We start from the raw sequence: 25,167 nt of genomic DNA on the forward strand, positions 1-25,167 counted from the left end.
TCCACAACAGAAGATTGTGCCTAGAAATCACATCCAAATCAAATCAGACTTTTCATGAACCAGTACAGATACATGATCGAAAAGAGTGCTGAACAGGGTCAGAGCACTCAAGTTTCATTGACCTTGTGGCGCAACGGTAGCGCGTCTGACTCCAGATCAGAAGGTTGCGTGTTCAATTCACGTCAGGGTCATCTGACATTTTACTCATCAACTACAAAAAATTGTTCAAAAACACTGTGGAATTGGGTTACGGCAAAAAACAAACTTCTTTGACCTTGTGGCATAAATAAGCGTCTCTCCATGGAAGAACAGAAAGTTGCATGTTAAAATGACATTTGCACCACACTCTAAAAAAATGGAGTGAACTGGCCATGTGACTTGACTGCGCTCTACGCAACCTTGATTCAAATACACATGCATCACGGCTCCACATTTGGCACCCAAAAGAGGCCGAAGACTTTGTCAAAAGATAGCTTGACGGCACTTCAGATGCTGGAGAACCTAGCCCATATGGGGATCAAAAGCTGAAACCTCTGTGTTATTAGAACCACGGTTTAACAAAAGTGAGCAAGCAGACATGACACACAATGCCAGTTTTTGCCTCCTGCATCTAGTTTGACATGCAGCAGCAAGAGCTTGTTGCGCAACGGTTGTGCGTTTCACTCCACATCAGAAGATTGTGCCTAGAAATCACATCCAAATCAAATCAGACTTTTCATGAACCAGTACAGATACATGATCGAAAAGAGTGCTGAACAGGGTCAGAGCACTCAAGTTTCATTGACCTTGTGGCGCAACGGTAGCGCGTCTGACTCCAGATCAGAAGGTTGCGTGTTCAAATCACGTCAGGGTCATCTGACATTTTACTCATCAACTACAAAAAATTGTTCAAAAACACTGTGGAATTGGGTTACGGCAAAAAAACAAACTTCTTTGACCTTGTGGCATAAATAAGCGTCTCTCAATGGAAGACCAGAAAGTTGCATGTGAAAATGACATTTGCACCACACTCTAAAAAAATGGAGTGAACGGGCCATGTGACATGACTGCGCTCTACGCAACCTTGATTCAAATACACATGCATTACGGCTCCATTTTTGGCACCCAAAAGAGGCCGAAGACTTTGCCAAAAGATAGCTTGACGGCACTTCAGATGCTGGAGAACATAGCCCATATGGGGATCAAAAGCTGAAACCTCCGTGTTATTAGAACCACGGTTTAACAAAAGTGAGCAAGCAGACATGACACACAATGCCAGTTTTTGCCTCCTGCATCTAGTTTGACATGCAGCAGCAAGAGCTTGTTGCGCAACGGTTGTGCGTTTCACTCCACAACAGAAGATTGTGCCTAGAAATCACATCCAAATCAAATCAGACTTTTCATGAACCAGTACAGATACATGATCGAAAAGAGTGCTGAACAGGGTCAGAGCACTCAAGTTTCATTGACCTTGTGGCGCAACGGTAGCGCGTCTGACTCCAGATCAGAAGGTTGCGTGTTCAAATCACGTCAGGGTCATCTGACATTTTACTCATCAACTACAAAAAATTGTTCAAAAACACTGTGGAATTGGGTTACGGCAAAAAACAAACTTCTTTGACCTTGTGGCATAAATAAGCGTCTCTCCATGGAAGAACAGAAAGTTGCATGTTAAAATGACATTTGCACCACACTCTAAAAAAATGGAGTGAACTGGCCATGTGACATGACTGCGCTCTACGCAACCTTGATTCAAATACACATGCATCACGGCTCCACATTTGGCACCCAAAAGAGGCCGAAGACTTTGTCAAAAGATAGCTTGACGGCACTTCAGATGCTGGAGAACCTAGCCCATATGGGGATCAAAAGCTGAAACCTCTGTGTTATTAGAACCACGGTTTAACAAAAGTGAGCAAGCAGACATGACACACAATGCCAGTTTTTGCCTCCTGCATCTAGTTTGACATGCAGCAGCAAGAGCTTGTTGCGCAACGGTTGTGCGTTTCACTCCACATCAGAAGATTGTGCCTAGAAATCACATCCAAATCAAATCAGACTTTTCATGATCCAGTACAGATACATGATCGAAAAGAGTGCTGAACAGGGTCAGAGCACTCAAGTTTCATTGACCTTGTGGCGCAACGGTAGCGCGTCTGACTCCAGATCAGAAGGTTGCGTGTTCAAATCACGTCAGGGTCATCTGACATTTTACTCATCAACTACAAAAAATTGTTCAAAAACACTGTGGAATTGGGTTATGGCAAAAAAACAAACTTGTTTGACCTTGCGGCATAAATAAGCATCTCTCAATAGAAGAGCAGAGAGCTGCATGTTCACCTAACATTTGCACCACACTCTAAAAAAATGGAGTGAACTGGCCATGTGACATGACTGCGCTCTACGCAACCTTGATTCAAATACACATGCATCACGGCTCCATTTTTGGCACCCAAAAGAGGCCGAAGACTTTGCCAAAAGATAGCTTGACGGCACTTCAGATGCTGGAGAACATAGCCCATATGGGGATCAAAAGCTGAAACCTCCGTGTTATTAGAACCACGGTTTAACAAAAGTGAGCAAGCAGACATGACACACAATGCCAGTTTTTGCCTCCTGCATCTAGTTTGACATGCAGCAGCAAGAGCTTGTTGCGCAACGGTTGTGCGTTTCACTCCACAACAGAAGATTGTGCCTAGAAATCACATCCAAATCAAATCAGACTTTTCATGAACCAGTACAGATACATGATCGAAAAGAGTGCTGAACAGGGTCAGAGCACTCAAGTTTCATTGACCTTGTGGCGCAACGGTAGCGCGTCTGACTCCAGATCAGAAGGTTGCGTGTTCAAATCACGTCAGGGTCATCTGAGATTTTACTCATCAACTACAAAAAATTGTTCAAAAACACTGTGGAATTGGGTTACGGCAAAAAAACAAACTTCTTTGACCTTGTGGCATAAATAAGCATCGCTCAATGGAAGACCAGAAAGTTGCATGTTAAAATGACATTTGCACCAGACTCTAAAAAAATGGAGTGAACTGGCCATGTGACATGACTGCGCTCTACGCAACCTTGATTCAAATACACATGCATCACGGCTCCACTTTTGGAACCCACAAGAGCCCGAAGACTTTGTCAAAAGATAGCTTGACGGCACTTCAGATGCTGGAGAACCTAGCCCATATGGGGATCAAAAGCTGAAACCTCCGTGTTATTAGAACCACGGTTTAACAAAAGTGAGCAAGCAGACATGACACACAATGCCAGTTTTTGCCTCCTGCATCTAGTTTGACATGCAGCAGCAAGAGCTTGTTGCGCAACGGTTGTGCGTTTCACTCCACATCAGAAGATTGTGCCTAGAAATCACATCCAAATCAAATCAGACTTTTCATGATCCACTACAGATACATGATCGAAAAGAGTGCTGAACAGGGTCAGAGCACTCAAGTTTCATTGACCTTGTGGCGCAACGGTAGCGCGTCTGACTCCAGATCAGAAGGTTGCGTGTTCAAATCACGTCAGGGTCATCTGACATTTTACTCATCAACTACAAAAAAATTGTTCAAAAACACTGTGGAATTGGGTTACGGCAAAAAAACAAACTTCTTTGACCTTGCGGCATAAATAAGCGTCTCTCAATAGAAGAGCAGAGAGTTGCATGTTCACATAACATTTGCACCACACTCTAAAAAAATGGAGTGAACTGGCCATGTGACTTGACTGCGCTCTACGCAACCTTGATTCAAATACACGTGCATCACGGCTCCACTTTTGACACCCAAAAGAGGCCGAAGACTTTGCCAAAAGATAGCTTGACGGCACTTCAGATGCTGGAGAACCTAGCCCATATGGGGATCAAAAGCTGAAACCTCCGTGTTATTAGAACCACGGTTTAACAAACGTGAGCAAGCAGACATGACACACAATGCCAGTTTTTGCCTCCTGCATCTAGTTTGACATGCAGCAGCAAGAGCTTGTTGCGCAACGGTTGTGCGTTTCACTCCACATCAGAAGATTGTGCCTAGAAATCACATCCAAATCAAATCAGACTTTTCATGATCCAGTACAGATACATGATCGAAAAGAGTGCTGAACAGGGTCAGAGCACTCAAGTTTCATTGACCTTGTGGTGCAACGGTAGCGCGTCTGACTCCAGATCAGAAGGTTGCTGCGTGTTCAAATCACGTCAGGGTCATCTGACATTTTACTCATCAACTACAAAAAATTGTTCAAAAACACTGTGGAATTGGGTTATGGCAAAAAAACAAACTTGTTTGACCTTGCGGCATAAATAAGCATCTCTCAATAGAAGAGCAGAGAGCTGCATGTTCACCTAACATTTGCACCACACTCTAAAAAAATGGAGTGAACTGGCCATGTGACATGACTGCGCTCTACGCAACCTTGATTCAAATACACATGCATCACGGCTCCACTTTTGGCACCCAAAAGAGGCCGAAGACTTTCTCAAAAGATAGCTTGACGGCACTTCAGATGCTGGAGAACCTAGCCCATATGGGGATCAAAAGCTGAAACCTCCGTGTTATTAGAACTACGGTTTAACAAACGTGAGCAAGCAGACATGACACACAATGCCAGTTTTTGCCTCCTGCATCTAGTTTGACATGCAGCAGCAAGAGCTTGTTGCGCAACGGTTGTGCGTTTCACTCCACATCAGAAGATTGTGCCTAGAAATCACATCCAAATCAAATCAGACTTTTCATGAACCAGTACAGATACATGATCGAAAAGAGTGCTGAACAGGGTCAGAGCACTCAAGTTTCATTGACCTTGTGGCGCAACGGTAGCGCGTCTGACTCCAGATCCGAAGGTTGTGTGTTCAAATCACGTCAGGGTCATCTGACATTTTACTCATCAACTACAAAAAATTGTTCAAAAACACTGTGGAATTGGGTTATGGCAAAAAAACAAACTTGTTTGACCTTGCGGCATAAATAAGCATCTCTCAATAGAAGAGCAGAGAGCTGCATGTTCACCTAACATTTGCACCACACTCTAAAAAAATGGAGTGAACTGGCCATGTGACATGACTGCGCTCTACGCAACCTTGATTCAAATACACATGCATCACGGCTCCATTTTTGGCACCCAAAAGAGGCCGAAGACTTTGCCAAAAGATAGCTTGACGGCACTTCAGATGCTGGAGAACATAGCCCATATGGGGATCAAAAGCTGAAACCTCCGTGTTATTAGAACCACGGTTTAACAAAAGTGAGCAAGCAGACATGACACACAATGCCAGTTTTTGCCTCCTGCATCTAGTTTGACATGCAGCAGCAAGAGCTTGTTGCGCAACGGTTGTGCGTTTCACTCCACAACAGAAGATTGTGCCTAGAAATCACATCCAAATCAAATCAGACTTTTCATGAACCAGTACAGATACATGATCGAAAAGAGTGCTGAACAGGGTCAGAGCACTCAAGTTTCATTGACCTTGTGGCATAAATAAGCATCTCTCAATGGAAGACCAGAAAGTTGCATGTTAAAATGACATTTGCACCAGACTCTAAAAAAATGGAGTGAACTGGCCATGTGACATGACTGCGCTCTACGCAACCTTGATTCAAATACACATGCATCACGGCTCCACTTTTGGAACCCACAAGAGCCCGAAGACTTTGTCAAAAGATAGCTTGACGGCACTTCAGATGCTGGAGAACCTAGCCCATATGGGGATCAAAAGCTGAAACCTCCGTGTTATTAGAACCACGGTTTAACAAAAGTGAGCAAGCAGACATGACACACAATGCCAGTTTTTGCCTCCTGCATCTAGTTTGACATGCAGCAGCAAGAGCTTGTTGCGCAACGGTTGTGCGTTTCACTCCACATCAGAAGATTGTGCCTAGAAATCACATCCAAATCAAATCAGACTTTTCATTATCCAGTACATATACATGATCGAAAAGAGTGCTGAACAGGGTCAGAGCACTCAAGTTTCATTGACATTGTGGCGCAACGGTAGCGCGTCTGACTCCAGATCAGAAGGTTGCGTGTTCAAATCACGTCAGGGTCATCTGACTTTTTACTCATCAACTACAAAAAATTGTTCAAAAACACTGTGGAATTGGGTTACGGCAAAAAAACAAACTTCTTTGACCTTGTGGCATAAATAAGCGTCTCTCAATGGAAGACCAGAAAGTTGCATGTGAAAATGACATTTGCACCACACTCTAAAAAAATGGAGTGAACGGGCCATGTGACATGACTGCGCTCTACGCAACCTTGATTCAAATACACATGCATCACGGCTCCACTTTTGGCACCTAAAAGAGGCCGAAGACTTTGTCAAAAGATAGCTTGACGGCACTTCAGATGCTGGAGAACCTAGCCCATATGGGGATCAAAAGCTGAAACCTCCGTGTTATTAGAACCACGGTTTAACAAAAGTGAGCAAGCAGACATGACACACAATGCCAGTTTTTGCCTCCTGCATCTAGTTTGACATGCAGCAGCAAGAGCTTGTTGCGCAACGGTTGTGCGTTTCACTCCACATCAGAAGATTGTGCCTAGAAATCACATCCAAATCAAATCAGACTTTTCATGATCCACTACAGATACATGATCGAAAAGAGTGCTGAACAGGGTCAGAGCACTCAAGTTTCATTGACCTTGTGGCGCAACGGTAGCGCGTCTGACTCCAGATCAGAAGGTTGCGTGTTCAAATCACGTCAGGGTCATCTGACATTTTACTCATCAACTACAAAAAATTGTTCAAAAACACTGTGGAATTGGGTTACGGCAAAAAACAAACATCTTTGACCTTGTGGCATAAATAAGCGTCTCTCCATGGAAGACCAGAAAGTTGCATGTTAAAATGACATTTGCACCACACTCTAAAAAAATGGAGTGAACTGGCCATGTGACATGACTGCGCTCTACGCAACCTTGATTCAAATACACATGCATCACGGCTCCACTTTTGGCACCCAAAAGAGGCCGAAGACTTTGTCAAAAGATAGCTTGACGGCACTTCAGATGCTGGAGAACCTAGCCCATATGGGGATCAAAAGCTGAAACCTCCGTGTTATTAGAACCACGGTTTAACAAAAGTGAGCAAGCAGACATGACACACAATGCCAGTTTTTGCCTCCTGCATCTAGTTTGACATGCAGCAGCAAGAGCTTGTTGCGCAACGGTTGTGTGTTTCAATCCACTTCAGAAGATTGTGCCTAGAAATCACATCCAAATCAAATCAGACTTTTCATGATCCAGTACAGATACATGGTCGAAAAGAGTGCTGAACAGGGTCAGAGCACTCAAGTTTCATTGACCTTGTGGCGCAACAGTAGCGCATCTGACTCCAGATCAGAAGGTTGCGTGTTCAAATCACGTCAGGGTCATCTGACATTTTACTCATCAACTACAAAAAATTGTTCAAAAACACTGTGGAATTGGGTTATGGAAAAAAAACAAACTTCTTTGACCTTGTGGCATAAATAAGCGTCTCTCAATGGAAGACCAGAAAGTTGCATGTGAAAATGACATTTGCACCACACTCTAAAAAAATGGAGTGAACGGGCCATGTGACATGACTGCGCTCTACGCAACCTTGATTCAAATACACATGCATTACGGCTCCATTTTTGGCACCCAAAAGAGGCCGAAGACTTTGCCAAAAGATAGCTTGACGGCACTTCAGATGCTGGAGAACATAGCCCATATGGGGATCAAAAGCTGAAACCTCCGTGTTATTAGAACCACGGTTTAACAAAAGTGAGCAAGCAGACATGACACACAATGCCAGTTTTTGCCTCCTGCATCTAGTTTGACATGCAGCAGCAAGAGCTTGTTGCGCAACGGTTGTGCGTTTCACTCCACAACAGAAGATTGTGCCTAGAAATCACATCCAAATCAAATCAGACTTTTCATGAACCAGTACAGATACATGATCGAAAAGAGTGCTGAACAGGGTCAGAGCACTCAAGTTTCATTGACCTTGTGGCGCAACGGTAGCGCGTCTGACTCCAGATCAGAAGGTTGCGTGTTCAAATCACGTCAGGGTCATCTGACATTTTACTCATCAACTACAAAAAATTGTTCAAAAACACTGTGGAATTGGGTTACGGCAAAAAAACAAACTTCTTTGACCTTGTGGCATAAATAAGCGTCTCTCAATGGAAGACCAGAAAGTTGCATGTGAAAATGACATTTGCACCACACTCTAAAAAAATGGAGTGAACGGGCCATGTGACATGACTGCGCTCTACGCAACCTTGATTCAAATACACATGCATTACGGCTCCATTTTTGGCACCCAAAAGAGGCCGAAGACTTTGCCAAAAGATAGCTTGACGGCACTTCAGATGCTGGAGAACATAGCCCATATGGGGATCAAAAGCTGAAACCTCCGTGTTATTAGAACCACGGTTTAACAAAAGTGAGCAAGCAGACATGACACACAATGCCAGTTTTTGCCTCCTGCATCTAGTTTGACATGCAGCAGCAAGAGCTTGTTGCGCAACGGTTGTGCGTTTCACTCCACAACAGAAGATTGTGCCTAGAAATCACATCCAAATCAAATCAGACTTTTCATGAACCAGTACAGATACATGATCGAAAAGAGTGCTGAACAGGGTCAGAGCACTCAAGTTTCATTGACCTTGTGGCGCAACGGTAGCGCGTCTGACTCCAGATCAGAAGGTTGCGTGTTCAAATCACGTCAGGGTCATCTGACATTTTACTCATCAACTACAAAAAATTGTTCAAAAACACTGTGGAATTGGGTTACGGCAAAAAACAAACTTCTTTGACCTTGTGGCATAAATAAGCGTCTCTCCATGGAAGAACAGAAAGTTGCATGTTAAAATGACATTTGCACCACACTCTAAAAAAATGGAGTGAACTGGCCATGTGACATGACTGCGCTCTACGCAACCTTGATTCAAATACACATGCATCACGGCTCCACATTTGGCACCCAAAAGAGGCCGAAGACTTTGTCAAAAGATAGCTTGACGGCACTTCAGATGCTGGAGAACCTAGCCCATATGGGGATCAAAAGCTGAAACCTCTGTGTTATTAGAACCACGGTTTAACAAAAGTGAGCAAGCAGACATGACACACAATGCCAGTTTTTGCCTCCTGCATCTAGTTTGACATGCAGCAGCAAGAGCTTGTTGCGCAACGGTTGTGCGTTTCACTCCACATCAGAAGATTGTGCCTAGAAATCACATCCAAATCAAATCAGACTTTTCATGATCCAGTACAGATACATGATCGAAAAGAGTGCTGAACAGGGTCAGAGCACTCAAGTTTCATTGACCTTGTGGCGCAACGGTAGCGCGTCTGACTCCAGATCAGAAGGTTGCGTGTTCAAATCACGTCAGGGTCATCTGACATTTTACTCATCAACTACAAAAAATTGTTCAAAAACACTGTGGAATTGGGTTATGGCAAAAAAACAAACTTGTTTGACCTTGCGGCATAAATAAGCATCTCTCAATAGAAGAGCAGAGAGCTGCATGTTCACCTAACATTTGCACCACACTCTAAAAAAATGGAGTGAACTGGCCATGTGACATGACTGCGCTCTACGCAACCTTGATTCAAATACACATGCATCACGGCTCCACTTTTGGCACCCAAAAGAGGCCGAAGACTTTCTCAAAAGATAGCTTGACGGCACTTCAGATGCTGGAGAACCTAGCCCATATGGGGATCAAAAGCTGAAACCTCCGTGTTATTAGAACCACGGTTTAACAAACGTGAGCAAGCAGACATGACACACAATGCCAGTTTTTGCCTCCTGCATCTAGTTTGACATGCAGCAGCAAGAGCTTGTTGCGCAACGGTTGTGCGTTTCACTCCACATCAGAAGATTGTGCCTAGAAATCACATCCAAATCAAATCAGACTTTTCATGAACCAGTACAGATACATGATCGAAAAGAGTGCTGAACAGGGTCAGAGCACTCAAGTTTCATTGACCTTGTGGCGCAACGGTAGCGCGTCTGACTCCAGATCCGAAGGTTGTGTGTTCAAATCACGTCAGGGTCATCTGACATTTTACTCATCAACTACAAAAAATTGTTCAAGAACACTGTGGAATTGGGTTATGGCAAAAAAACAAACTTGTTTGACCTTGCGGCATAAATAAGCATCTCTCAATAGAAGAGCAGAGAGCTGCATGTTCACCTAACATTTGCACCACACTCTAAAAAAATGGAGTGAACTGGCCATGTGACATGACTGCGCTCTACGCAACCTTGATTCAAATACACATGCATCACGGCTCCATTTTTGGCACCCAAAAGAGGCCGAAGACTTTGCCAAAAGATAGCTTGACGGCACTTCAGATGCTGGAGAACATAGCCCATATGGGGATCAAAAGCTGAAACCTCCGTGTTATTAGAACCACGGTTTAACAAAAGTGAGCAAGCAGACATGACACACAATGCCAGTTTTTGCCTCCTGCATCTAGTTTGACATGCAGCAGCAAGAGCTTGTTGCGCAACGGTTGTGCGTTTCACTCCACAACAGAAGATTGTGCCTAGAAATCACATCCAAATCAAATCAGACTTTTCATGAACCAGTACAGATACATGATCGAAAAGAGTGCTGAACAGGGTCAGAGCACTCAAGTTTCATTGACCTTGTGGCATAAATAAGCATCTCTCAATGGAAGACCAGAAAGTTGCATGTTAAAATGACATTTGCACCAGACTCTAAAAAAATGGAGTGAACTGGCCATGTGACATGACTGCGCTCTACGCAACCTTGATTCAAATACACATGCATCACGGCTCCACTTTTGGAACCCACAAGAGCCCGAAGACTTTGTCAAAAGATAGCTTGACGGCACTTCAGATGCTGGAGAACCTAGCCCATATGGGGATCAAAAGCTGAAACCTCCGTGTTATTAGAACCACGGTTTAACAAAAGTGAGCAAGCAGACATGACACACAATGCCAGTTTTTGCCTCCTGCATCTAGTTTGACATGCAGCAGCAAGAGCTTGTTGCGCAACGGTTGTGCGTTTCACTCCACATCAGAAGATTGTGCCTAGAAATCACATCCAAATCAAATCAGACTTTTCATTATCCAGTACATATACATGATCGAAAAGAGTGCTGAACAGGGTCAGAGCACTCAAGTTTCATTGACATTGTGGCGCAACGGTAGCGCGTCTGACTCCAGATCAGAAGGTTGCGTGTTCAAATCACGTCAGGGTCATCTGACTTTTTACTCATCAACTACAAAAAATTGTTCAAAAACACTGTGGAATTGGGTTACGGCAAAAAAACAAACTTCTTTGACCTTGTGGCATAAATAAGCGTCTCTCAATGGAAGACCAGAAAGTTGCATGTGAAAATGACATTTGCACCACACTCTAAAAAAATGGAGTGAACGGGCCATGTGACATGACTGCGCTCTACGCAACCTTGATTCAAATACACATGCATCACGGCTCCACTTTTGGCACCTAAAAGAGGCCGAAGACTTTGTCAAAAGATAGCTTGACGGCACTTCAGATGCTGGAGAACCTAGCCCATATGGGGATCAAAAGCTGAAACCTCCGTGTTATTAGAACCACGGTTTAACAAAAGTGAGCAAGCAGACATGACACACAATGCCAGTTTTTGCCTCCTGCATCTAGTTTGACATGCAGCAGCAAGAGCTTGTTGCGCAACGGTTGTGCGTTTCACTCCACATCAGAAGATTGTGCCTAGAAATCACATCCAAATCAAATCAGACTTTTCATGATCCACTACAGATACATGATCGAAAAGAGTGCTGAACAGGGTCAGAGCACTCAAGTTTCATTGACCTTGTGGCGCAACGGTAGCGCGTCTAACTCCAGATCAGAAGGTTGCGTGTTCAAATCACGTCAGGGTCATCTGACATTTTACTCATCAACTACAAAAAATTGTTCAAAAACACTGTGGAATTGGGTTACGGCAAAAAACAAACATCTTTGACCTTGTGGCATAAATAAGCGTCTCTCCATGGAAGACCAGAAAGTTGCATGTTAAAATGACATTTGCACCACACTCTAAAAAAATGGAGTGAACTGGCCATGTGACATGACTGCGCTCTACGCAACCTTGATTCAAATACACATGCATCACGGCTCCACTTTTGGCACCCAAAAGAGGCCGAAGACTTTGTCAAAAGATAGCTTGACGGCACTTCAGATGCTGGAGAACCTAGCCCATATGGGGATCAAAAGCTGAAACCTCCGTGTTATTAGAACCACGGTTTAACAAAAGTGAGCAAGCAGACATGACACACAATGCCAGTTTTTGCCTCCTGCATCTAGTTTGACATGCAGCAGCAAGAGCTTGTTGCGCAACGGTTGTGTGTTTCACTCCACTTCAGAAGATTGTGCCTAGAAATCACATCCAAATCAAATCAGACTTTTCATGATCCAGTACAGATACATGGTCGAAAAGAGTGCTGAACAGGGTCAGAGCACTCAAGTTTCATTGACCTTGTGGCGCAACAGTAGCGCATCTGACTCCAGATCAGAAGGTTGCGTGTTCAAATCACGTCAGGGTCATCTGACATTTTACTCATCAACTACAAAAAATTGTTCAAAAACACTGTGGAATTGGGTTATGGAAAAAAAACAAACTTCTTTGACCTTGTGGCATAAATAAGCGTCTCTCAATGGAAGACCAGAAAGTTGCATGTGAAAATGACATTTGCACCACACTCTAAAAAAATGGAGTGAACGGGCCATGTGACATGACTGCGCTCTACGCAACCTTGATTCAAATACACATGCATTACGGCTCCATTTTTGGCACCCAAAAGAGGCCGAAGACTTTGCCAAAAGATAGCTTGACGGCACTTCAGATGCTGGAGAACATAGCCCATATGGGGATCAAAAGCTGAAACCTCCGTGTTATTAGAACCACGGTTTAACAAAAGTGAGCAAGCAGACATGACACACAATGCCAGTTTTTGCCTCCTGCATCTAGTTTGACATGCAGCAGCAAGAGCTTGTTGCGCAACGGTTGTGCGTTTCACTCCACAACAGAAGATTGTGCCTAGAAATCACATCCAAATCAAATCAGACTTTTCATGAACCAGTACAGATACATGATCGAAAAGAGTGCTGAACAGGGTCAGAGCACTCAAGTTTCATTGACCTTGTGGCGCAACGGTAGCGCGTCTGACTCCAGATCAGAAGGTTGCGTGTTCAAATCACGTCAGGGTCATCTGACATTTTACTCATCAACTACAAAAAATTGTTCAAAAACACTGTGGAATTGGGTTACGGCAAAAAACAAACTTCTTTGACCTTGTGGCATAAATAAGCGTCTCTCCATGGAAGAACAGAAAGTTGCATGTTAAAATGACATTTGCACCACACTCTAAAAAAATGGAGTGAACTGGCCATGTGACATGACTGCGCTCTACGCAATCTTGATTCAAATACACATGCATCACGGCTCCACATTTGGCACCCAAAAGAGGCCGAAGACTTTGTCAAAAGATAGCTTGACGGCACTTCAGATGCTGGAGAACCTAGCCCATATGGGGATCAAAAGCTGAAACCTCTGTGTTATTAGAACCACGGTTTAACAAAAGTGAGCAAGCAGACATGACACACAATGCCAGTTTTTGCCTCCTGCATCTAGTTTGACATGCAGCAGCAAGAGCTTGTTGTGCAACGGTTGGGCGTTTCACTCCACATCAGAAGATTGTGCCTAGAAATCACATCCAAATCAAATCAGACTTTTCATGATCCAGTACAGATACATGATCGAAAAGAGTGCTGAACAGGGTCAGAGCACTCAAGTTTCATTGACCTTGTGGCGCAACGGTAGCGCGTCTGACTCCAGATCAGAAGGTTGCGTGTTCAAATCACGTCAGGGTCATCTGACACTTTACTCATCAACTACAAAAAATTGTTCAAAAACACTGTGGAATTGGGTTACGGCAAAAAAACAAACTTCTTTGACCTTGTGGCATAAATAAGCGTCTCTCAATGGAAGACCAGAAAGTTGCATGTGAAAATGACATTTGCACCACACTCTAAAAAAATGGAGTGAACGGGCCATGTGACATGACTGCGCTCTACGCAACCTTGATTCAAATACACATGCATCACGGCTCCACTTTTGGCACCTAAAAGAGGCCGAAGACATTGTCAAAAGATAGCTTGACGGCACTTCAGATGCTGGAGAACCTAGCCCATATGGGGATCAAAAGCTGAAACCTCCGTGTTATTAGAACCACGGTTTAACAAAAGTGAGCAAGCAGACATGACACACAATGCCAGTTTTTGCCTCCTGCATCTAGTTTGACATGCAGCAGCAAGAGCTTGTTGCGCAACGGTTGTGCGTTTCACTCCACATCAGAAGATTGTGCCTAGAAATCACATCCAAATCAAATCAGACTTTTCATGATCCACTACAGATACATGATCGAAAACAGTGCTGAACAGGGTCAGAGCACTCAAGTTTCATTGACCTTGTGGCGCAACGGTAGCGCATCTGACTCCAGATCAGAAGGTTGCGTGTTCAAATCACGTCAGGGTCATCTGACATTTTACTCATCAACTACAAAAAATTGTTCAAAAACACTGTGGAATTGGGTTACGGCAAAAAAGCAAACTTCTTTGACCTTGTGGCATAAATAAGCGTCTCTCAATGGAAGACCAGAAAGTTGCATGTGAAAATGACATTTGCACCACACTCTAAAAAAATGAAGTGAACGGGCCATGTGACATGACTGCGCTCTACGCAACCTTGATTCAAATACACATGCATCACGGCTCCACTTTTGGCACCCAAAAGAGGCCGAAGACTTTGCCAAAAGATAGCTTGACGGCACTTCAGATGCTGGAGAACCTAGCCCATATGGGGATCAAAAGCTGAAACCTCCGTGTTATTAGAACCACGGTTTAACAAAAGTGAGCAAGCAGACATGACACACAATGCCAGTTTTTGCCTCCTGCATCTAGTTTGACATGCAGCAGCAAGAGCTTGTTGCGCAACGGTTGTGCGTTTCACTCCACATCAGAAGATTGTGCCTAGAAATCACATCCAAATCAAATCAGACTTTTCATGAACCAGTACAGATACATGATCGAAAAGAGTGCTGAACAGGGTCAGAGCACTCAAGTTTCATTGACCTTGTGGCGCAACGGTAGCGCGTCTAACTCCAGATCAGAAGGTTGCGTGTTCAAATCACGTCAGGGTCATTTGACATTTTACTCATCAACTACAAAAAATTGTTCAAAAACACTGTGGAATTGGGTTACGGCAAAAAACAAACTTCTTTGACCTTGTGGCATAAATAAGCGTCTCTCCATGGAAGACCAGAAAGTTGCATGTTAAAATGACATTTGCACCACACTCTAAAAAAATGGAGTGAACGGGCCATGTGACATGACTGCGCTCTACGCAACCTTGATTCAAATACACATGCATCACGGCTCCACTTTTGGCACCCAAAAGAGGCCGAAGACTTTGCCAAAAGATAGCTTGACGGCACTTCAGATGCTGGAGAACCTAGCCCATATGGGGATCAAAAGCTGAAACCTCCGTGTTATTAGAACCACGGTTTAACAAAAGTGAGCAAGCAGACATGACACACAATGCCAGTTTTTGCCTCCTGCATCTAGTTTGACATGCAGCAGCAAGAGCTTGTTGCGCAACGGTTGTGCGTTTCACTCCACATCAGAAGATTGTGCCTAGAAATCACATCCAAATCAAATCAGACTTTTCATGAACCAGTACAGATACATGATCGAAAAGAGTGCTGAACAGGGTCAGAGCACTCAAGTTTCATTGACCTTGTGGCGCAACGGTAGCGCGTCTAACTCCAGATCAGAAGGTTGCGTGTTCAAATCACGTCAGGGTCATCTGACATTTTACTCATCAACTACAAAAAATTGTTCAAAAACACTGTGGAATTGGGTTACGGCAAAAAAACAAACTTCTTTGACCTTGTGGTATAAATAAGCGTCTCTCAATGGAAGACCAGAAAGTTGCATGTGAAAATGACATTTGCACCAGACTCTAAAAAAATGGAGTGAACTGGCCATGTGACCTGACTGCGCTCTACGCAACCTTGATTCAAATACACATGCATCACGGCTCCACTTTTGGCACCTAAAAGAGGCCGAAGACTTTGTCAAAAGATAGCTTGACGGCACTTCAGATGCTGGAGAACCTAGCCCATATGGGGATCAAAAGCTGAAACCTCCGTGTTATTAGAACCACGCTTTAACAAAAGTGAGCAAGCAGACATGACACACAATGCCAGTTTTTGCCTCCTGCATCTAGTTTGACATGAAGCAGCAAGAGCTTGTTGCGCAACGGTTGTGCGTTTCACTCCACATCAGAAGATTGTGCCTAGAAATCACATCCAAATCAAATCAGACTTTTCATGATCCACTACAGATACATGATCGAAAAGAGTGCTGAACAGGGTCAGAGCACTCAAGTTTCATTGACCTTGTGGCGCAACGGTAGCGCATCTGACTCCGGATCAGAAGGTTGCGTGTTCAAATCACGTCAGGGTCATCTGACATTTTACTCATCAACTACAAAAAATTGTTCAAAAACACTGTGGAATTGGGTTACGGCAAAAAAACACACTTCTTTGACCTTGTGGCATAAATAAGCGTCTCTCAATGGAAGACCAGAAAGTTGCATGTGAAAATGACATTTGCACCACACTCTAAAAAAATGGAGTGAACGGGCCATGTGACATGACTGCGCTCTACGCAACCTTGATTCAAATACACATGCATCACGGCTCCACTTTTGGCACCTAAAAGAGGCCGAAGACATTGTCAAAAGATAGCTTGACGGCACTTCAGATGCTGGAGAACCTAGCCCATATGGGGATCAAAAGCTGAAACCTCCGTGTTATTAGAACCACGGTTTAACAAAAGTGAGCAAGCAGACATGACACACAATGCCAGTTTTTGCCTCCTGCATCTAGTTTGACATGCAGCAGCAAGAGCTTGTTGCGCAACGGTTGTGCGTTTCACTCCACATCAGAAGATTGTGCCTAGAAATCACATCCAAATCAAATCAGACTTTTCATGATCCACTACAGATACATGATCGAAAACAGTGCTGAACAGGGTCAGAGCACTCAAGTTTCATTGACCTTGTGGCGCAACGGTAGCGCATCTGACTCCAGATCAGAAGGTTGCGTGTTCAAATCACGTCAGGGTCATCTGACATTTTACTCATCAACTACAAAAAATTGTTCAAAAACACTGTGGAATTGGGTTACGGCAAAAAAGCAAACTTCTTTGACCTTGTGGCATAAATAAGCGTCTCTCAATGGAAGACCAGAAAGTTGCATGTGAAAATGACATTTGCACCACACTCTAAAAAAATGAAGTGAACGGGCCATGTGACATGACTGCGCTCTACGCAACCTTGATTCAAATACACATGCATCACGGCTCCACTTTTGGCACCCAAAAGAGGCCGAAGACTTTGCCAAAAGATAGCTTGACGGCACTTCAGATGCTGGAGAACCTAGCCCATATGGGGATCAAAAGCTGAAACCTCCGTGTTATTAGAACCACGGTTTAACAAAAGTGAGCAAGCAGACATGACACACAATGCCAGTTTTTGCCTCCTGCATCTAGTTTGACATGCAGCAGCAAGAGCTTGTTGCGCAACGGTTGTGCGTTTCACTCCACATCAGAAGATTGTGCCTAGAAATCACATCCAAATCAAATCAGACTTTTCATGAACCAGTACAGATACATGATCGAAAAGAGTGCTGAACAGGGTCAGAGCACTCAAGTTTCATTGACCTTGTGGCGCAACGGTAGCGCGTCTAACTCCAGATCAGAAGGTTGCGTGTTCAAATCACGTCAGGGTCATTTGACATTTTACTCATCAACTACAAAAAATTGTTCAAAAACACTGTGGAATTGGGTTACGGCAAAAAACAAACTTCTTTGACCTTGTGGCATAAATAAGCGTCTCTCCATGGAAGACCAGAAAGTTGCATGTTAAAATGACATTTGCACCACACTCTAAAAAAATGGAGTGAACGGGCCATGTGACATGACTGCGCTCTACGCAACCTTGATTCAAATACACATGCATCACGGCTCCACTTTTGGCACCCAAAAGAGGCCGAAGACTTTGCCAAAAGATAGCTTGACGGCACTTCAGATGCTGGAGAACCTAGCCCATATGGGGATCAAAAGCTGAAACCTCCGTGTTATTAGAACCACGGTTTAACAAAAGTGAGCAAGCAGACATGACACACAATGCCAGTTTTTGCCTCCTGCATCTAGTTTGACATGCAGCAGCAAGAGCTTGTTGCGCAACGGTTGTGCGTTTCACTCCACATCAGAAGATTGTGCCTAGAAATCACATCCAAATCAAATCAGACTTTTCATGAACCAGTACAGATACATGATCGAAAAGAGTGCTGAACAGGGTCAGAGCACTCAAGTTTCATTGACCTTGTGGCGCAACGGTAGCGCGTCTAACTCCAGATCAGAAGGTTGCGTGTTCAAATCACGTCAGGGTCATTTGACATTTTACTCATCAACTACAAAAAATTGTTCAAAAACACTGTGGAATTGGGTTACGGCAAAAAAAACAAACTTCTTTGACCTTGTGGCATAAATAAGCGTCTCTCAATGGAAGACCAGAAAGTTGCATGTGAAAATGACATTTGCACCACACTCTAAAAAAATGGAGTGAACTGGCCATGTGACCTGACTGCGCTCTACGCAACCTTGATTCAAATACACATGCATCACGGCTCCACTTTTGGCACCCAAAAGAGGCCGAAGACTTTGTCAAAAGATAGCTTGACGGCACTTCAGATGCTGGAGAACCTAGCCCATATGGGGATCAAAAGCTGAAACCTCCGTGTTATTAGAACCACGCTTTAACAAAAGTGAGCAAGCAGACATGACACACAATGCCAGTTTTTGCCTCCTGCATCTAGTTTGACATGCAGCAGCAAGAGCTTGTTGCGCAACGGTTGTGCGTTTCACTCCACATCAGAAGATTGTGCCTAGAAATCACATCCAAATCAAATCAGACTTTTCATGATGCAGTACAGATACATGATCAAAAAGAGTGCTGACCAGGGTCAGAGCACTCAAGTTTCATTGACCTTGTGGCGCAACGGTAGCGCGTCTGACTCCAGATCAGAAGGTTGCGTGTTCAAATCACGTCAGGGTCATCTGACATTTTACTCATCAACTACAAAAAATTGTTCAAAAACACTGTGGAATTGGGTTACGGAAAAAAAACAAACTTCTTTGACCTTGTGGCATAAATAAGCGTCTCTCAATGGAAGACCAGAAATTCGCATGTGAAAATGACATTTGCACCACACTCTAAAAAAAAGGAGTGAACTGGCCATGTGAAATGACTGCGCTCTACGCAACCTTGATTCAAATACACATGCATCACGGCTCCACTTTTGGCACCCAAAAGAGGCTGAAGACTTTGTCAAAAGATAGCTTGACGGCACTTCAGATGCTGGAGAACCTAGCCCATATGGGGATCAAAAGCTGAAACCTCTGTGTTATTAGAACCACGGTTTAACAAAAGTGAGCAAGCAGACATGACACACAATGCCAGTTTTTGCCTCCTGCATCTAGTTTGACATGCAGCAGCAAGAGCTTGTTGTGCAACGGTTGGGCGTTTCACTCCACATCAGAAGATTGTGCCTAGAAATCACATCCAAATCAAATCAGACTTTTCATGATCCAGTACAGATACATGATCGAAAAGAGTGCTGAACAGGGTCAGAGCACTCAAGTTTCATTGACCTTGTGGCGCAACGGTAGCGCGTCTGACTCCAGATCAGAAGGTTGCGTGTTCAAATCACGTCAGGGTCATCTGACATTTTACTCATCAACTACAAAAAATTGTTCAAAAACACTGTGGAATTGGGTTACGGCAAAAAAACAAACTTCTTTGACCTTGTGGCATAAATAAGCGTCTCTCAATGGAAGACCAGAAAGTTGCATGTGAAAATGACATTTGCACCACACTCTAAAAAAATGGAGTGAACGGGCCATGTGACATGACTGCGCTCTACGCAACCTTGATTCAAATACACATGCATCACGGCTCCACTTTTGGCACCTAAAAGAGGCCGAAGACATTGTCAAAAGATAGCTTGACGGCACTTCAGATGCTGGAGAACCTAGCCCATATGGGGATCAAAAGCTGAAACCTCCGTGTTATTAGAACCACGGTTTAACAAAAGTGAGCAAGCAGACATGACACACAATGCCAGTTTTTGCCTCCTGCATCTAGTTTGACATGCAGCAGCAAGAGCTTGTTGCGCAACGGTTGTGCGTTTCACTCCACATCAGAAGATTGTGCCTAGAAATCACATCCAAATCAAATCAGACTTTTCATGATCCAGTACAGATACATGATCGAAAAGAGTGCTGAACAGGGTCAGAGCACTCAAGTTTCCTTGACCTTGTGGCGCAACGGTAGCACGTCTGACTCCAGATCAGAAGGTTGCGTGTTCAAATCACGTCAGGGTCATCTGACATTTTACTCATCAACTACAAAAAATTGTTCAAAAACACTGTGGAATTGGGTTACGGCAAAAAAGCAAACTTCTTTGACCTTGTGGCATAAATAAGCGTCTCTCAATGGAAGACCAGAAAGTTGCATGTTAAAATGACATTTGCACCAGACTCTAAAAAAATGGAGTGAACTGGCCATGTGACATGACTGCGCTCTACGCAACCTTGATTCAAATACACATGCATCACGGCTCCACTTTTGACACCTAAAAGAGGCCGAAGACTTTGTCAAAAGATAGCTTGACGGCACTTCAGATGCTGGAGAACCTAGCCCATATGGGGATCAAAAGCTGAAACCTCCGTGTTATTAGAACCACGGTTTAACAAAAATGAGCAAGCAGACATGACACACAATGCCAGTTTTTGCCTCCTGCATCTAGTTTGACATGCAGCAGCAAGAGCTTGTTGCGCAACGGTTGTGCGTTTCACTCCACATCAGAAGATTGTGCCTAGAAATCACATCCAAATCAAATCAGACTTTTCATGATCCAGTACAGATACATGGTCGAAAAGAGTGCTGAACAGGGTCAGAGCACTCAAGTTTCATTGACCTTGTGGCGCAACAGTAGCGCATCTGACTCCAGATCAGAAGGTTGCGTGTTCAAATCACGTCAGGGTCATCTGACATTTTACTCATCAACTACAAAAAATTGTTCAAAAACACTGTGGAATTGGGTTACGGCAAAAAAACAAACTTCTTTGACCTTGTGGCATAAATAAGCGTCTCTCAATGGAAGACCAGAAAGTTGCATGTGAAAATGACATTTGCACCACACTCTAAAAAAATGGAGTGAACGGGCCATGTGACATGACTGCGCTCTACGCAACCTTGATTCAAATACACATGCATCACGGCTCCACTTTTGGCACCCAAAAGAGGCCGAAGACTTTGCCAAAAGATAGCTTGACGGCACTTCAGATGCTAGAGAACATAGCCCATATGGGGATCAAAAGCTGAAACCTCTGTGTTATTAGAACCACGGTTTAACAAAAGTGAGCAAGCAGACATGACACACAATGCCAGTTTTTGCCTCCTGCATCTAGTTTGACATGCAGCAGCAAGAGCTTGTTGCGCAACGGTTGTGCGTTTCACTCCACAACAGAAGATTGTGCCTAGAAATCACATCCAAATCAAATCAGACTTTTCATGAACCAGTACAGATACATGATCGAAAAGAGTGCTGAACAGGGTCAGAGCACTCAAGTTCCATTGACCTTGTGGCGCAACGGTAGCGCGTCTAACTCCAGATCAGAAGGTTGCGTGTTCAAATCACGTCAGGGTCATCTGACATTTTACTCATCAACTACAAAAAATTGCTCAAAAACACTGTGGAATTGGGTTACGGCAAAAAACAAACTTCTTTGACCTTGTGGCATAAATAAGCGTCTCTCCATGGAAGACCAGAAAGTTGCATGTTAAAATGACATTTGCACCACACTCTAAAAAAATGGAGTGAACTGGCCATGTGACATGACTGCGCTCTACGCAACCTTGATTCAAATACACATGCATCACGGCTCCACTTTTGGCACCCAAAAGAGGCCGAAGACTTTGTCAAAAGATAGCTTGACGGCACTTCAGATGCTGGAGAACCTAGCCCATATGGGGATCAAAAGCTGAAACCTCCGTGTTATTAGAACCACGGTTTAACAAAAATCAGCAAGCAGACATGACACAATGCCAGTTTTTGCCTCCTGCATCTAGTTTGACATGCAGCAGCAAGAGCTTGTTGCGCAACGGTTGTGCGTTTCACTCCACATCAGAAGATTGTGCCTAGAAATCACATCCAAATCAAATCAGACTTTTCATGATCCAGTACAGATACATGATCGAAAAGAGTGCTGAACAGGGTCAGAGCACTCAAGTTTCATTGACCTTGTGGCGCAACGGTAGCGCGTCTGACTCCAGATCAGAAGGTTGCGTGTTCAAATCACGTCAGGGTCATCTGACATTTTACTCATCAACTACAAAAAATTGTTCAAAAACACTGTGGAATTGGGTTACGGCAAAAAAACACACTTCTTTCACCTTGTGGCATAAATAAGCGTCTCTCAATGGAAGACCAGAAAGTTGCATGTTAAAATGACATTTGCACCAGACTCTAAAAAAATGGAGTGAACTGGCCATGTGACATGACTGCGCTCTACGCAACCTTGATTCAAATACACATGCATCACGGCTCCACTTTTGGCACCCAAAAGAGGCCGAAGACTTTGTCAAAAGATAGCTTGACGGCACTTCAGATGCTGGAGAACCTAGCCCATATGGGGATCAAAAGCTGAAACCTCTGTGTTATTAGAACCACGGTTTAACAAAAGTGAGCAAGCAGACATGACACACAATGCCAGTTTTTGCCTCCTGCATCTAGTTTGACATGCAGCAGCAAGAGCTTGTTGCGCAACGGTTGTGTGTTTCACTCCACTTCAGAAGATTGTGCCTAGAAATCACATCCAAATCAAATCAGACTTTTCATGATCCAGTACAGATACATGGTCGAAAAGAGTGCTGAACAGGGTCAGAGCACTCAAGTTTCATTGACCTTGTGGCGCAACGGTAGCGCATCTGACTTTAGATCAGAGGATTGCGTGTTCAAATCACGTCAGGGTCATCTGACATTTTACTCATCAACTACAAAAAATTGTTCAAAAACACTATGGAATTGGGTTACGGCAAAAAAACAAACTTCTTTGACCTTGTGGCATAAATAAGCGTCTCTCAATGGAAGACCAGAAAGTTGCATGTGAAAATGACATTTGCACCACACTCTAAAAAAATGGAGTGAATGGGCCATGTGACATGACTGCGCTCTACGCAACCTTGATTCAAATACACATGCATCACGGCTCCACTTTTGGTACCCAAAAGAGGCCGAAGACTTTGTCAAAAGATAGCTTGAAGGCACTTCAGATGCTGGAGAACATAGCCCATATGGGGATCAAAAGCTGAAACCTCCGTGTTATTAGAACCACGGTTTAACAAAAGTGAGCAAGCAGACATGACACACAATGCCAGTTTTTGCCTCCTGCATCAAGTTTGACATGCAGCAGCAAGAGCTTGTTGCGCAACGGTTGTGCGTTTCACTCCACATCAGAAGATTGTGCCTAGAAATCACATCCAAATCAAATCAGACTTTTCATGATCCAGTACAGATACATGATCGAAAAGAGTGCTGAACAGGGTCAGCGCACTCAAGTTTCATTGACCTTGTGGCGCAACGGTAGCGCGTCTGACTCCAGATCAGAAGGTTGCGTGTTCAAATCACGTCAGGGTCATCTGACATTTTACTCATCAACTACAAAAAATTGTTCAAAAACACTGTGGAATTGGGTTACGGCAAAAAAACAAACTTCTTTGACCTTGTGGTATAAATAAGCGTCTCTCAATGGAAGACCAGAAAGTTGCATGTGAAAATGACATTTGCACCAGACTCTAAAAAAATGGAGTGAACTGGCCATGTGACCTGACTGCGCTCTACGCAACCTTGATTCAAATACACATGCATCACGGCTCCACTTTTGGCACCTAAAAGAGGCCGAAGACTTTGTCAAAAGATAGCTTGACGGCACTTCAGATGCTGGAGAACCTAGCCCATATGGGGATCAAAAGCTGAAACCTCCGTGTTATTAGAACCACGGTTTAACAAAAGTGAGCAAGCAGACATGACACACAATGCCAGTTTTTGCCTCCTGCATCTAGTTTGACATGAAGCAGCAAGAGCTTGTTGCGCAACGGTTGTGCGTTTCACTCCACATCAGAAGATTGTGCCTAGAAATCACATCCAAATCAAATCAGACTTTTCATGATCCACTACAGATACATGATCGAAAAGAGTGCTGAACAGGGTCAGAGCACTCAAGTTTCATTGACCTTGTGGCGCAACGGTAGCGCATCTGACTCCGGATCAGAAGGTTGCGTGTTCAAATCACGTCAGGGTCATCTGACATTTTACTCATCAACTACAAAAAATTGTTCAAAAACACTGTGGAATTGGGTTACGGCAAAAAAACACACTTCTTTGACCTTGTGGCATAAATAAGCGTCTCTCAATGGAAGACCAGAAAGTTGCATGTGAAAATGACATTTGCACCACACTCTAAAAAAATGGAGTGAACTGGCCATGTGACCTGACTGCGCTCTACGCAACCTTGATTCAAATACACATGCATCACGGCTCCACTTTTGGCACCTAAAAGAGGCCGAAGACTTTGTCAAAAGATAGCTTGACGGCACTTCAGATGCTGGAGAACCTAGCCCATATGGGGATCAAAAGCTGAAACCTCCGTGTTATTAGAACCACGGTTTAACAAAAGTGAGCAAGCAGACATGACACACAATGCCAGTTTTTGCCTCCTGCATCTAGTTTGACATGAAGCAGCAAGAGCTTGTTGCGCAACGGTTGTGCGTTTCACTCCACATCAGAAGATTGTGCCTAGAAATCACATCCAAATCAAATCAGACTTTTCATGATCCACTACAGATACATGATCGAAAAGAGTGCTGAACAGGGTCAGAGCACTCAAGTTTCATTGACCTTGTGGCGCAACGGTAGCGCATCTGACTCCGGATCAGAAGGTTGCGTGTTCAAATCACGTCAGGGTCATCTGACATTTTACTCATCAACTACAAAAAATTGTTCAAAAACACTGTGGAATTGGG

General features: G+C 43.8%; 18 non-coding genes across 18 annotated transcripts; all 18 read left to right on the forward strand.

Annotated features, from left to right (window-relative positions):
- Positions 1–782: 782 nt before the first annotated feature.
- TRNAW-CCA (transfer RNA tryptophan (anticodon CCA)) lies at positions 783–854 on the forward strand. Its single transcript has one exon. It is a non-coding gene; the product is annotated as a tRNA-Trp (tRNA).
- A 592-nt stretch (positions 855–1,446) lies between these two features.
- TRNAW-CCA (transfer RNA tryptophan (anticodon CCA)) lies at positions 1,447–1,518 on the forward strand. The gene has a single exon. It is a non-coding gene; the product is annotated as a tRNA-Trp (tRNA).
- Positions 1,519–2,109: 591 nt separating this feature from the next.
- On the forward strand, positions 2,110–2,181 carry TRNAW-CCA (transfer RNA tryptophan (anticodon CCA)). The gene has a single exon. It is a non-coding gene; the product is annotated as a tRNA-Trp (tRNA).
- Positions 2,182–2,773: 592 nt separating this feature from the next.
- TRNAW-CCA (transfer RNA tryptophan (anticodon CCA)) lies at positions 2,774–2,845 on the forward strand. The gene has a single exon. It is a non-coding gene; the product is annotated as a tRNA-Trp (tRNA).
- A 592-nt stretch (positions 2,846–3,437) lies between these two features.
- Positions 3,438–3,509, forward strand: TRNAW-CCA (transfer RNA tryptophan (anticodon CCA)). The gene has a single exon. It is a non-coding gene; the product is annotated as a tRNA-Trp (tRNA).
- Positions 3,510–6,608: 3,099 nt separating this feature from the next.
- Positions 6,609–6,680, forward strand: TRNAW-CCA (transfer RNA tryptophan (anticodon CCA)). The gene has a single exon. It is a non-coding gene; the product is annotated as a tRNA-Trp (tRNA).
- Positions 6,681–7,935: 1,255 nt separating this feature from the next.
- TRNAW-CCA (transfer RNA tryptophan (anticodon CCA)) lies at positions 7,936–8,007 on the forward strand. Its single transcript has one exon. It is a non-coding gene; the product is annotated as a tRNA-Trp (tRNA).
- A 592-nt stretch (positions 8,008–8,599) lies between these two features.
- TRNAW-CCA (transfer RNA tryptophan (anticodon CCA)) lies at positions 8,600–8,671 on the forward strand. Its single transcript has one exon. It is a non-coding gene; the product is annotated as a tRNA-Trp (tRNA).
- A 591-nt stretch (positions 8,672–9,262) lies between these two features.
- TRNAW-CCA (transfer RNA tryptophan (anticodon CCA)) lies at positions 9,263–9,334 on the forward strand. The gene has a single exon. It is a non-coding gene; the product is annotated as a tRNA-Trp (tRNA).
- Positions 9,335–13,092: 3,758 nt separating this feature from the next.
- Positions 13,093–13,164, forward strand: TRNAW-CCA (transfer RNA tryptophan (anticodon CCA)). The gene has a single exon. It is a non-coding gene; the product is annotated as a tRNA-Trp (tRNA).
- A 591-nt stretch (positions 13,165–13,755) lies between these two features.
- TRNAW-CCA (transfer RNA tryptophan (anticodon CCA)) lies at positions 13,756–13,827 on the forward strand. Its single transcript has one exon. It is a non-coding gene; the product is annotated as a tRNA-Trp (tRNA).
- Positions 13,828–16,410: 2,583 nt separating this feature from the next.
- Positions 16,411–16,482, forward strand: TRNAR-CCG (transfer RNA arginine (anticodon CCG)). Its single transcript has one exon. It is a non-coding gene; the product is annotated as a tRNA-Arg (tRNA).
- Positions 16,483–19,066: 2,584 nt separating this feature from the next.
- TRNAW-CCA (transfer RNA tryptophan (anticodon CCA)) lies at positions 19,067–19,138 on the forward strand. Its single transcript has one exon. It is a non-coding gene; the product is annotated as a tRNA-Trp (tRNA).
- Positions 19,139–19,730: 592 nt separating this feature from the next.
- On the forward strand, positions 19,731–19,802 carry TRNAW-CCA (transfer RNA tryptophan (anticodon CCA)). Its single transcript has one exon. It is a non-coding gene; the product is annotated as a tRNA-Trp (tRNA).
- Positions 19,803–22,383: 2,581 nt separating this feature from the next.
- TRNAW-CCA (transfer RNA tryptophan (anticodon CCA)) lies at positions 22,384–22,455 on the forward strand. Its single transcript has one exon. It is a non-coding gene; the product is annotated as a tRNA-Trp (tRNA).
- A 1,256-nt stretch (positions 22,456–23,711) lies between these two features.
- TRNAW-CCA (transfer RNA tryptophan (anticodon CCA)) lies at positions 23,712–23,783 on the forward strand. The gene has a single exon. It is a non-coding gene; the product is annotated as a tRNA-Trp (tRNA).
- A 592-nt stretch (positions 23,784–24,375) lies between these two features.
- On the forward strand, positions 24,376–24,447 carry TRNAR-CCG (transfer RNA arginine (anticodon CCG)). The gene has a single exon. It is a non-coding gene; the product is annotated as a tRNA-Arg (tRNA).
- A 592-nt stretch (positions 24,448–25,039) lies between these two features.
- TRNAR-CCG (transfer RNA arginine (anticodon CCG)) lies at positions 25,040–25,111 on the forward strand. Its single transcript has one exon. It is a non-coding gene; the product is annotated as a tRNA-Arg (tRNA).
- The last annotated feature ends 56 nt before the right edge of the window (positions 25,112–25,167 follow it).

This window comes from Eleutherodactylus coqui, chromosome 2 (assembly GCF_035609145.1).
Source record: "Eleutherodactylus coqui strain aEleCoq1 chromosome 2, aEleCoq1.hap1, whole genome shotgun sequence".
NCBI classification, from domain to species: domain Eukaryota; kingdom Metazoa; phylum Chordata; class Amphibia; order Anura; family Eleutherodactylidae; genus Eleutherodactylus; species Eleutherodactylus coqui.